This window comes from Topomyia yanbarensis, chromosome 2, assembly GCF_030247195.1.
Source record: "Topomyia yanbarensis strain Yona2022 chromosome 2, ASM3024719v1, whole genome shotgun sequence".
NCBI classification, from domain to species: domain Eukaryota; kingdom Metazoa; phylum Arthropoda; class Insecta; order Diptera; family Culicidae; genus Topomyia; species Topomyia yanbarensis.
In genome coordinates, this window is record NC_080671.1 from 40793666 (window position 1) to 40804180 (window position 10515).

General features: G+C 38.0%; 1 non-coding gene across 1 annotated transcript; it reads right to left on the minus strand.

Moving 5' to 3' along the window:
• Positions 1–2825: 2825 nt before the first annotated feature.
• Positions 2826–2897, minus strand: Trnac-gca (transfer RNA cysteine (anticodon GCA)). Its single transcript has one exon. It is a non-coding gene; the product is annotated as a tRNA-Cys (tRNA).
• Positions 2898–10515: the final 7618 nt, after the last annotated feature.

The following is a 10515-nucleotide window of genomic DNA, read 5'->3' on the forward strand; positions in this document are numbered from 1 at the left end:
GTGAGCTCTGCGGCAATTTCCCGAAACCAAGACCTTAAGGTTGGCATGGTTATCCTGAAGATTCCTGTGTAGCAAATAATTGCCTGATTAGCCGGTACACGTGGTAATATTTTTATTATACTCTTTCTCACTTTAACAAACGTATTCTATCTTTATTCCAACTTTCCTAATAATATCCAACCTTTTTTCGGGCTTCTTCTGCTACTTCATCCCCACTTGGATTCTTCTTTTGTTGTCGATCTTCCATTTTCCTTACGACGGCCTTTGTCGTCCGCTGTGCTAGAACCGATGAAGGGATGGCGATGTTGGCATTCGCTGAGAGACTCCTTGCTGCGTCAATCTTCACCAAGAATGGTTGTGGCCTTGGTTTTCGGCTAGTTCTCGCAGGCAAGTCGGAATACCCGAAACAAAGGCGTCAGCGCTTGGTAATGATAATGAACCACCGAACGGACTACGCGTCTTTCACAGCGTATAAGCAAGGTATTTTAATAAAAACTGCGAGGGCTTGTAAACAACATAACGCGAATCGTGGTTTAATCATTTTTTTGGGGCATTCTTCAAAGCTTATGGGGAACCTATATCCTTCGAGACTTTACCTAATGTCCAATTACTGTTCTAACTTTTTACACTTCGCTTGTTTTGTAATTTTTCGCTTCTATAACTCCTATTTAACTAACTTGCCTGTTCAACATTTTCCGGGTAAGCAATCAGCCTTTGCAATGATTTGTTGAATGATGCGAGTAGAGCGGGTTGAGTCATTTTCATTCTATAAAGTTCATTGCCCCCATCTGTGGTACATAATGCAATGCAAACTACTCAAATTGATCGCCATCCCACCAATGTCTTCGCCTGCCGCCACCCTCTATCAATCGATGCCAGCTAGTGGTGCGTTTGAAAGGTATGCTGGGTGGAAGCGGGCATAGCATAGTTGGTAAGTCATTTGCCTTGTACGCAGCCTACCTGGGTTCGATTCATAACCGCATATAGTTATAGATTTTCTTCATATTTTTATAACCCGAAGAGGCGAATAACCTTAGGATTAAACCGTTAGTGTGCTTCTCGAGGGTTGGTTTTAAGTGTTTTGTGGTAACCGGAAGCCGCCATCTTAGATTTCAAAATTCAATTTTCGCATTCTACTAATCAATAGAAGAGACCGGGGCTAGTTGGCGGTGTTTTCAGTTTTCATTTTTTACCGCTTTGATGTAGGTAGATCTGGCAAAATAGAACACGCGGCATGAAAGAGCAGACTGTTGACAACATCTTTGATTTTTTCAAAAGTGTTTGATGCATTGTCTCCTTTTCTAGAGACAAAAATATGTGACGGGGAAAACCCGCCAACTTACCCCGGCGCCGGGGTAAGTTGGCGGTATGTGAGGATATGCCAAAAACTAAGCAATCAAATGGAGATTCAATTACCTCAAGGGTCCTTTTGGAACGTGCTGAATGTCTTTTCGAGAAAACTGTATATTAACCGACATTTGCTATTATATTTCAGTTTCAATACCCCGGAATTTTGACTTTGACGCTTACTCCCTATTCAAAAGCAAATTTTCGAAATTTTTCGTGCAATTGGCCGGAATAAATGTCTCCTACATTGGCGAGATACACAAGAAAAAGATTTTCTTACTTTGGAGTGAACTCCAGTAATAAAATTTTTTTGATGACTTTTTTGCACTGTAAATAGTACCGCCAGCTTGCCCCGCGTGCAACACCGCCAACTTACCCCAACCGCATATTTTATTAAAAACTATTTATAAAATAACTTTTGTTTGTGGATAGATATAATACCTATACGGATACTGAAAGCTCTTTTCACGCGCTATCGAAAAATGTAATCATTCGGGAAATAGATTGAAAATCACCCTAAATATCGCAAAGTATTTAAAATTTAGAAAATTTACTTGGTATGCTCGAAAACACAATATCGCCCACAATTTCAACAAAACAAAATGCTTTGCAACAAAAACACATCAGATAATGTGTTTCACATTACTTGAGGTACACAACGAGAGGCAATGCTTTATGTCTAATAGAAACGGAGAAAAGGGGCTTCCGCCAACTTACCCCAACCGCCAACTAGCCCCGTGCTCCCCTACCTTTCAAATGACGCCCATATTGATGGTGATTTTAAGTGTCTTATGGTAACCGGAAGCCGCCATCTTGGATTTCAAAATGGCGCTAATCATCAATTTTTGCCATTCAAAAACTTACCAGCTGCCATTGGCCAAAAGAAAAAGAAAATTCTAAAAAAAATCTAAAAATAAACGCAACACTTTTTGGTTCTAGTCACCTAAATTTTTTAGGTGAGAATTTAGTCACTTTTTTCCCTTCTCACGGTGACCGTCGTCACTCAAAATGACTCTGGGAATCGCTCTGCCAGGTGACTTCTGTCACCTTGGGTAAGTATGATCGCTTTTTTCGCTCTCACCTCACCCAACTAGGTGAGGTGATGGTGAGAATAGGGCCCACGAGCATTCTCTTAAACCTATACCCCATTTTTATATTTGTGTTGAACCTGCGAATAAAATTATGTTTTGCTTTCATAAAAAAAACCCAGTTTTTGAACTATAGGCTGAAATATCGCTCTCCAAAGTAACCCACGGGCGTAAAATATAACCCCCGATGAAGATATGGTTACAATTGTTTGTGTATGGATTCAGTAAGCTGCCGTCAAATATATTTTGAGTAAGAAGCTATGTTAAGGACTCTTTGGTAACATCCTTTCTAATTTCGGAGGCGCCATCGGAGCTAAAGATACGAGCCCAACATTCCATTTTGATATGACAACTATGAAAAATAACATTACTATGTCAAAAAACGATGTGAGGGGGCACCCGGGTTTGAACCGGGGACCTCTCGATCTGCAGTCGAATGCTCTACCACTGAGCTATACCCCCTGACAATTAAGAACAATAATATAAATTACCCACTCCATGACGTAGACATACGATAAACCGCTATTAGAAAACGCTTGCTGTTGTAAAACATGGTAATTAAGATGTGAAAAGTGCTGAAAAAGAAGCAACCAAATCGATTTCGTTGCCCGAGGTGCTAAATTGCTAGTACAAAAGACACGTCCAATGAATGCGCAGAATATCTGGCTGCAACTGGATTCATGGTAAGATTTATACGCGTTTCTGATGTCGTGTGGTGAACAAGAATTAGTAGTAATTAGCTTACTCCTATCGATTTGGTTCATAATCAACTTCAGATAGAAACGGCAATAACTCTCAAGTGAAAGATGCAAAACATTGCTTTGTTCGAAATATCGATTTTTTTTACAGAAACAGGCTCGAGATAGCATAGTACCATGCCATTGAACCTGACCAGCAACAAAACAAAACCTCAGTCATTGCGATCCTGTAGGTAGGTATATATTTCGTCAGTTTTTCTTTTCTTCCCAACTCGATATGTAGACAGCTGCAGGAAACAGTAAAATCAATTTATTTATTATTAAACATTCAATTAAGGTTCGACATTCACCAGATAGACTGACCAAATTACAAGAGCACATGCACTCCCGATTTGTCCCAAGGACATCCTAATCACGCGGTAGGTTTCTTCGTATAACTAGGCACAAAAAAGAGATACTGAAACCTTCTCCTTCGAAAGAGTTTCAAGTCGATTCTTGAGGCTCAATCAGAATGCTCCGTCACTGATGCAGCGTCGTCAGGTTCTATTTAAAAAGTAATCCATTGTTTGGTAGACTTTTCAAACGAAGCTTTAATGTTCCGTAAGCTTGAAAACCGTCGAACTTTCGCAAAAAAAAAATCAACCGGGCCAGAGCTCATGAATTAAAGCTGAAACTTCGAACATGTACACACCATTCCAGCAATTATTTATAGCTTTAAATAAACGCTCAGCTGTTTGCCAATCACACCCCAGACCGGTCAATGATACTGTTATCGGGGCCACCCTTCGAAGTATTATTATTATTATTAGCGACGCGGTCCATATAATGTGTCCACACAGTCTATCGGATAATTGAAATGGTCCCACAATGACACGAGAGTTTGTTTGCCGCCGAAGCCATAATTATCTGATAATATAATGGTTGACTGTTGTAATGAGACACACCATTTTTTTTTTGTTTTATTCGTTCTCTTCCTAAAGATCCTAAAGCAAATTCGATAAGCCACAGCTCAATGGGACCAATAAAAGCTGTAATCGAAACTATATGCAACTGGCCCATCCACACCGAGTAAAACACGTTTGTCATCAAACATCGTTTGTAATCGTTTTTTTTATTTCTTCTCAGAAAAAGGAGCATTTAGGAAATTTTGTTTTTTTTTTTTCAATTTTCGATTTTTAATATATTTTCATTCGTTTTCCATCTTCTTTGTAATTATAAAATTTGTCAAAATAATGATCTGAATAGAATTTGGCTAGTTTAGCTCAGTTTAGATACATTTTTAGTTAGAAGACCCTAAACCATTCTGCTGCTAAATGGGTGAAAATAATTGTACGGGAACGGAATGCGCCAACAAAGCCCGCTGAAGCTACTGGATCGGTTGGTATAGGTTCTATTTTCTTCCTTTAGCAGAAGATGTCGTGTTAGAGCAATTGCGTATGATTCTAGTTTTTGACTGAAATTTGCTAGTTTTTTTTGTTTGTTTATTGTTACTGTTTACCCTGCCCTCACATCACTGTGGCGACTGAGAATTTGTTAGAGATTATCTATAATTATTTCTGCTGCTTTGACTAGATCTGTGGGAGTGTGAGTGTCTTCTGCGTAACGGGTTCACCTACTTGTTTTTGCGTTCGTTCATTTGTTTTATTTTTCGGTAAATTCTAGATGAATTCTTTGCTTTTGTCGCATTTGTGTGTTCTCTCTGGATATTCGATTAGTGTTCTCTAGTTATTACTGTATTATCGAAAAATGATTTGTTTGTTTTATGAAACTGACGACTTGTAGTTCTCTAATTGTTTGCTTACTAGTTTGATGTGGTTTTGTTTTTGTTTTTTATTTCGTTCGTTCTAATGAGGAACAGTACAAATCAATTTGAACCTTGCAGGCCATTAACAATCCGAATGCAAACCGAGGTGAGAAATTCGAAGGTGATCGATCAACTACAACTGTGAGAAAACTAAGATTTCTCCTTCGTTCGAGTCAGGTTTCGTGTAACTTTTACTCGAACTTTTTTCTTTCTTTTATTTTATCAAGTGCTCCGATTTGTTTCCTAACGCTAGATTTCAATATTTACAAAATCACAATTTTTGAGACTAAGTTCTCTCAGCTAGGGTTTCGGAAAATTACTATCAACTTTGTTTTCAATTATTTTTCGATTATCGGCGGTTGTTGTTTATTAAATTGCTGGTTTAAATTTCAAAATTGTGAATTGGGGGTGGGGAGGTGTTTGGAATGTAGCCACATTGATTCACATTGTCGGCTGTGAAAGATGCGAACAATTTTGGGGTTCTAAAACTTATAAAATGAGCAGCTGTACATACTCGATTTCGTACCATACCGTTTTCAACCGAACTGTCTGTGTTCAAAGATTTAGGATGATGAGATCTCTAAGACTTTATTTATTTATATCATCTAAATTTGATAAATGACATATCTACAAATGATGTGAACTACGTGAAAAAAGATAAATGTGACGAAGAATGTGTGAGTGTGTTAGGCTAGCAAGAACCGCGAATGATTTGTGACAACTGATCTGTTCTTTTATTGCTTATTTATGCTTAGTTAACCCTTTCATGCCCATGTTGATTAATAACGGCAACGTTTTTAAACAGATATAACTTTTCCTTTAGGTAAGATATATTCACGAAAATAGGCAAGGCTTGTAACTGGAACTACTACCATTCATTTGAGCGTTTACAGTTATAAGTATAATCTGTAGAACAGAAGTCATTGCTATTAATCTGATAGGATGCCGCTGGAGCAGTGCTGTCAGGGACATTTGCAGTTAACGATAGAAAATGAAGTTTTGAGAAGTTTTTTTCGTTTTCTTGCATTATTATTGAAAACTGATAGAACCCATCAATTTAGACTGTCTTCGTCTATCTTTTCCATGCATTTGGACTATTGTTAATATTCTAGGAGAATTGAATCGAGCCTCGGAAGGTAAAAATTGAGCAGTTTCCAGCACTGCGATAGAAGCATTAATCTTGTTAAGATCAGGTTTTAGTGTTTCTTAATCCCATTAGAAAAAAGTTGGGCATGAAAGGGTTAAAATAGGAGGAAATAGATGAAAACGTAAAAAATTAAACTAAATTCGCGAAGCTGCTTTGGTTTATGACGACATAACACCTACTAAAAATATAAATACAACGCTTGATTGAGTTTTAATGACTGGTTGAAAACACGTGCTCCAATCAAGGTTAGATTTTTAACACCTTCACTAAGTGTAAATATAAATGTGCCAAATTTTCCTACCGTTATTGGTTGTCAGTTAATTTGATTATTTCTTGCCCGTATTCTTACGTCATGGACATCAAATATACGCAATGAGACATAGCGCCAGCAGTACAGCGAACTCTACACCCGAAAAGTGTTTCTTTTTATGTTGAATATTTTTTTTCATTTGAATAAATTTTCACTTTAGAAACTGCACAGTGAAAGCTTCCAAAAAGACAGTGACTTTACACTTGTTAAAAAAATAATTACTTGTCCATATTAAGTGAAACATGTTACTTTTTGGATTATCCATCTTCTTTAGACACTCTAACTCTTAGGGTTGGCGCCTCTGGTGAGACCTTTTCCTTGGAGATTTTCAGTGATGTGGGGATAAAGTCTAGCGAAACATAAGAACACGCTGAAATTAGATAGAATGTTGAATTTAAACGATTGCTTCATAAAGTGTTGGATTACGTTCACCGCTTTTTGTTCGCAAATGAGTTAAAGAAAAGTTAGAAATGCTCCTTCATTCCTTTTTTATACGCCAGAGTAAGAATTTAGCGCTGCGTGGAAAATTACCAAATTTTGACTCATATGCACCGTAGAGTTCAATGTTTTGGCGAATATTGGTGTTCTGAGCCGAGTTTTGAAGAAGACCCATAAGAGAGGTCGAAACGTTGGTGAAAATAATAAATAATCAAATCTTTTTCGTTGTGACTGCGCTGCCGAAATTTATTTCTGATATAGCTGCTGTTTGTTTTTACGTTTATTTTTTGGTGGGTTAAAATTTGGATATAGAGCTTCGCTTCCACGGCTATTTACAAAGAAGTCAAAAGCACCATCTAGTCTTGCTGTGGAGGATAAACCGAATGAGCCTTGCACTCCTTCACATCTACCACCCAAAAAAAGTAAAGGAGGCTTGACAATGGCATCGCCGGGCAAGCACTCAGTTTCCAACACTACGTTTTACTAAAGTTGATTTATTTTATTCATTTCCCTTGTTTTACGTACGGAATCGCGAAGTACTTGGCCACCTTCAAACGAAGGGTCAGTCGGGCAAAGTAAGTCTAGATTATTTGTATCCCTTCAGTACGTTGCTAAAAAAGGCAGAAATTTGAATTGAAAGTCGTTCATAGTTCTAAGTACATATTGACATGTTTTTATCAATAGACGAATTTCGCGCCAACTCGAACAAATGTTGGCAGTACCTTCTCCGATTTCAATAAAACATGAGAACTTTGTCACAAAAAGCCATACTTTGCTATTCCAAAAATGATCTAGACTGTCTTTTGAAAAGGGTCAAACTTTTTTTACCATTTTTTTTAAATTGCTATAGTCTAAAAATGACAAATCCTACAAAAAATGTGACAGGAGTGAATTTCACAAAATTAGTCAATTTTTTTAATAAAAATATTGAAAAAATTCTTCATCGACTCCTGCACTGGAAAAAATCAATTTTAAAATTTTAAAGCCGATTTAGAAAAAGTATCAGTAACGAATTTGGTATAGCATCTCGGACTGGACTGAAACGAGGCCGAAGGGATTCGTTTAACGGAGATCTAGTACTAGAATACTTAGTGCACGACCAGACAACATGTTCAATATCGCGATAATCGCCACCACAAGCGCAGAGACCGCTCTCCACGACCTCAATACGCCTGAGATGGGTCTTCTACGTATAATGATTGTACAAGATCCGAGATATCACCCGAATGAAGTCATGACCCTCATTCATTCTTTTGGACCAACGTCTTTGGGATTCCTAAACTTCCATCGCTCCACGAAATTTTCCAATTCGAGCGTCCTCTGAGAAGAAATATTTAAAAGCTTCTAATGCCAAAATGTCCACCTTCTTATTATCATTCTAATCCAAGTGTCCGCCTTCTCATTACCCGGAATGGAGCACTAAACACCCGTTTTTCTCCAGGAAATACAAAGAGTGCTTTCCATGCTCCATCAAACGGAGAGCCTCCTGTAACTGTAACGATGTGGGCACCGTCGTTGATAGGTAAATATAAACCATCAATTTTGTGGGGAGAATTCTTGGCAGCACAGCCTCTTTTATGATTGCACTCACCCCTACTGTCATAATAATTAGCATAAGAGCGATGCATAGCTGTCATCATATGACGAACGTTGTGTATTCCAATCACAGGATGAATCGAATACACAACGTAGGCCCTAACCACCAGACGAAACATTGTTTCTCTGATGATCTGTCGGTTAATCCGTTGACGGACCGGTGCCAATAATCGCGTTTTTCAGCTTTCATCAAGTTTTTCATTTGCATTTGTAGCGTCGCGTATATTGGGAAAAATTCGGGTGATCCGACGTTCAAAAGTCTAAGCAATCTCTACCCACCACGAGGTAGGAGAGTGTTCACGGTTGTTCGGGTCGGGTACTCGTTTCGTCTGACCTTTAATCGCATGCAAATGTTTTGTGTAAAACCTGGGGGAAAATGTAGGATTTTTGATGTCCCATGTGGGAATTCCTGGTAGTTTCTAAGATTACCGAGACCAGGAACCACTTACTTCGGTTTTGTAACAGCACCCTTCAAGGGACACTTTCAGGTCTTTACGAGGAAGCTTAGAAGGAAAAACTAATTTTCCTCTTTCGGAAATTTATAGACACATTAGAAGATGTTCCCACAATGGGATGGTCAGACTCTCGCTCTTTAGTGTACAAAGAAACGAAGAAATTAGTCGTTGTCGGTGGCGTAGCGCTCTTTTACATTATCAGAGCGTTCTTTAAAATAAAATTTCATTTTGTCCCCACATAATTTATATTCATTTTCCACAGCACTATCCACAGCGTGCCTTGTTTCTACAATAAGTCGCTATAGGCCCAATTGTTTGCAACAACGGAAGTTCATGCCTCGCGGCACAAAAAGGCGAACAGGTAGATAAGCCCCGCCCAAAAGATCACAGCTTGGAAGAGCAGATTCGACGAAAGGTTCGAAATGAGGCAGATGGAAAAGAAATTGTTTTCAAATACTCCTTGATTTTTTTTCCCTGAACGCAATTGCTTGCGAATTTTCACTGGCTGAAACAAAGGGTTCTTGAAGGCCCCTGTTGGAGACTACACCATCAATCTCTACTTCCCGGGCGGGTACATAGACAAGATACATCTTGGTACTCGGTCAAGTGGTATTTAGTTAAATCTCGAATATATCGATGATGTTAAATGGCTCATCTTTGCTTTCATTCAAGTTAGTTATTAGCATATACCAAATTCGTTACTGATACTTTATGCATGTATCAGGCAACTAGTAGTTGGGAAATTGAATTCTGAGATGATTATGACTTTCATTGGTTTAGTTTTCGATAAAAATACACTGAAAAAATAAATGCAGTTTGGACAAAGAAAAGTTTTTTTTAAATAACTTTTTTTCGTAAAAAGTGCCCTACTTGAATTTATGACGGCATGTAGGGAACATGATTGCCTATCTTGGAAAAAAAATTCGTCCAAATCAAAGATGGTTTTTTTGTACATCGACTTTAAATTTTTAAAATCGTTTTTTTTTCAGTGTAGGAGTTGATGAAGAATTTTTTTCAATATTTTTATTCAAAAGTTTAACTAATTTTGTGAAAATCACTCCTATAACACTTTTTGTAGGATTTGTCATTTTTGGACTACAGCCATTTGAAAAAAAATTGGTTAAAAAGTTTGACTCTTTTCGAAAAACAGTCTAGATCATGTAACATGTATGCAAAGTGGCTTTTTGTGACAAAGTTCTCACGTTACAAAAAATTTCATTAAAATCTGAGAGGGTGCTGCCAACTCTGAACACGATTTAGGGTGAAATTCGTCAATATCCTAATGTCATTTATCGATGATTCGATAGCAGAGAAGTTCAGAATCGCACATTTATCCCGTGTGATCAAAACATCTACAGAACCTACAGTGCGTAAAGTGGAAAAGCTGTTAAAAGTGAAAATGGCCCTTATCTCTCGGTAGTGTCCCACCTCCAACTACATCATACAAAAAATGTGGCACTGATAACGTTATACGAGCCATAAGATGTCGCCTACATGATTTGACAGCTCCGAGTACACTAAAAATTCATGTCGAAATGCGGCGATGTGGAATGAATGACCTGGAGAATCTTTCCCTGACATTTTCAACAGAGTGGTTAAAATGCAGCTGAACCAACCTATTCCTTCCTACTT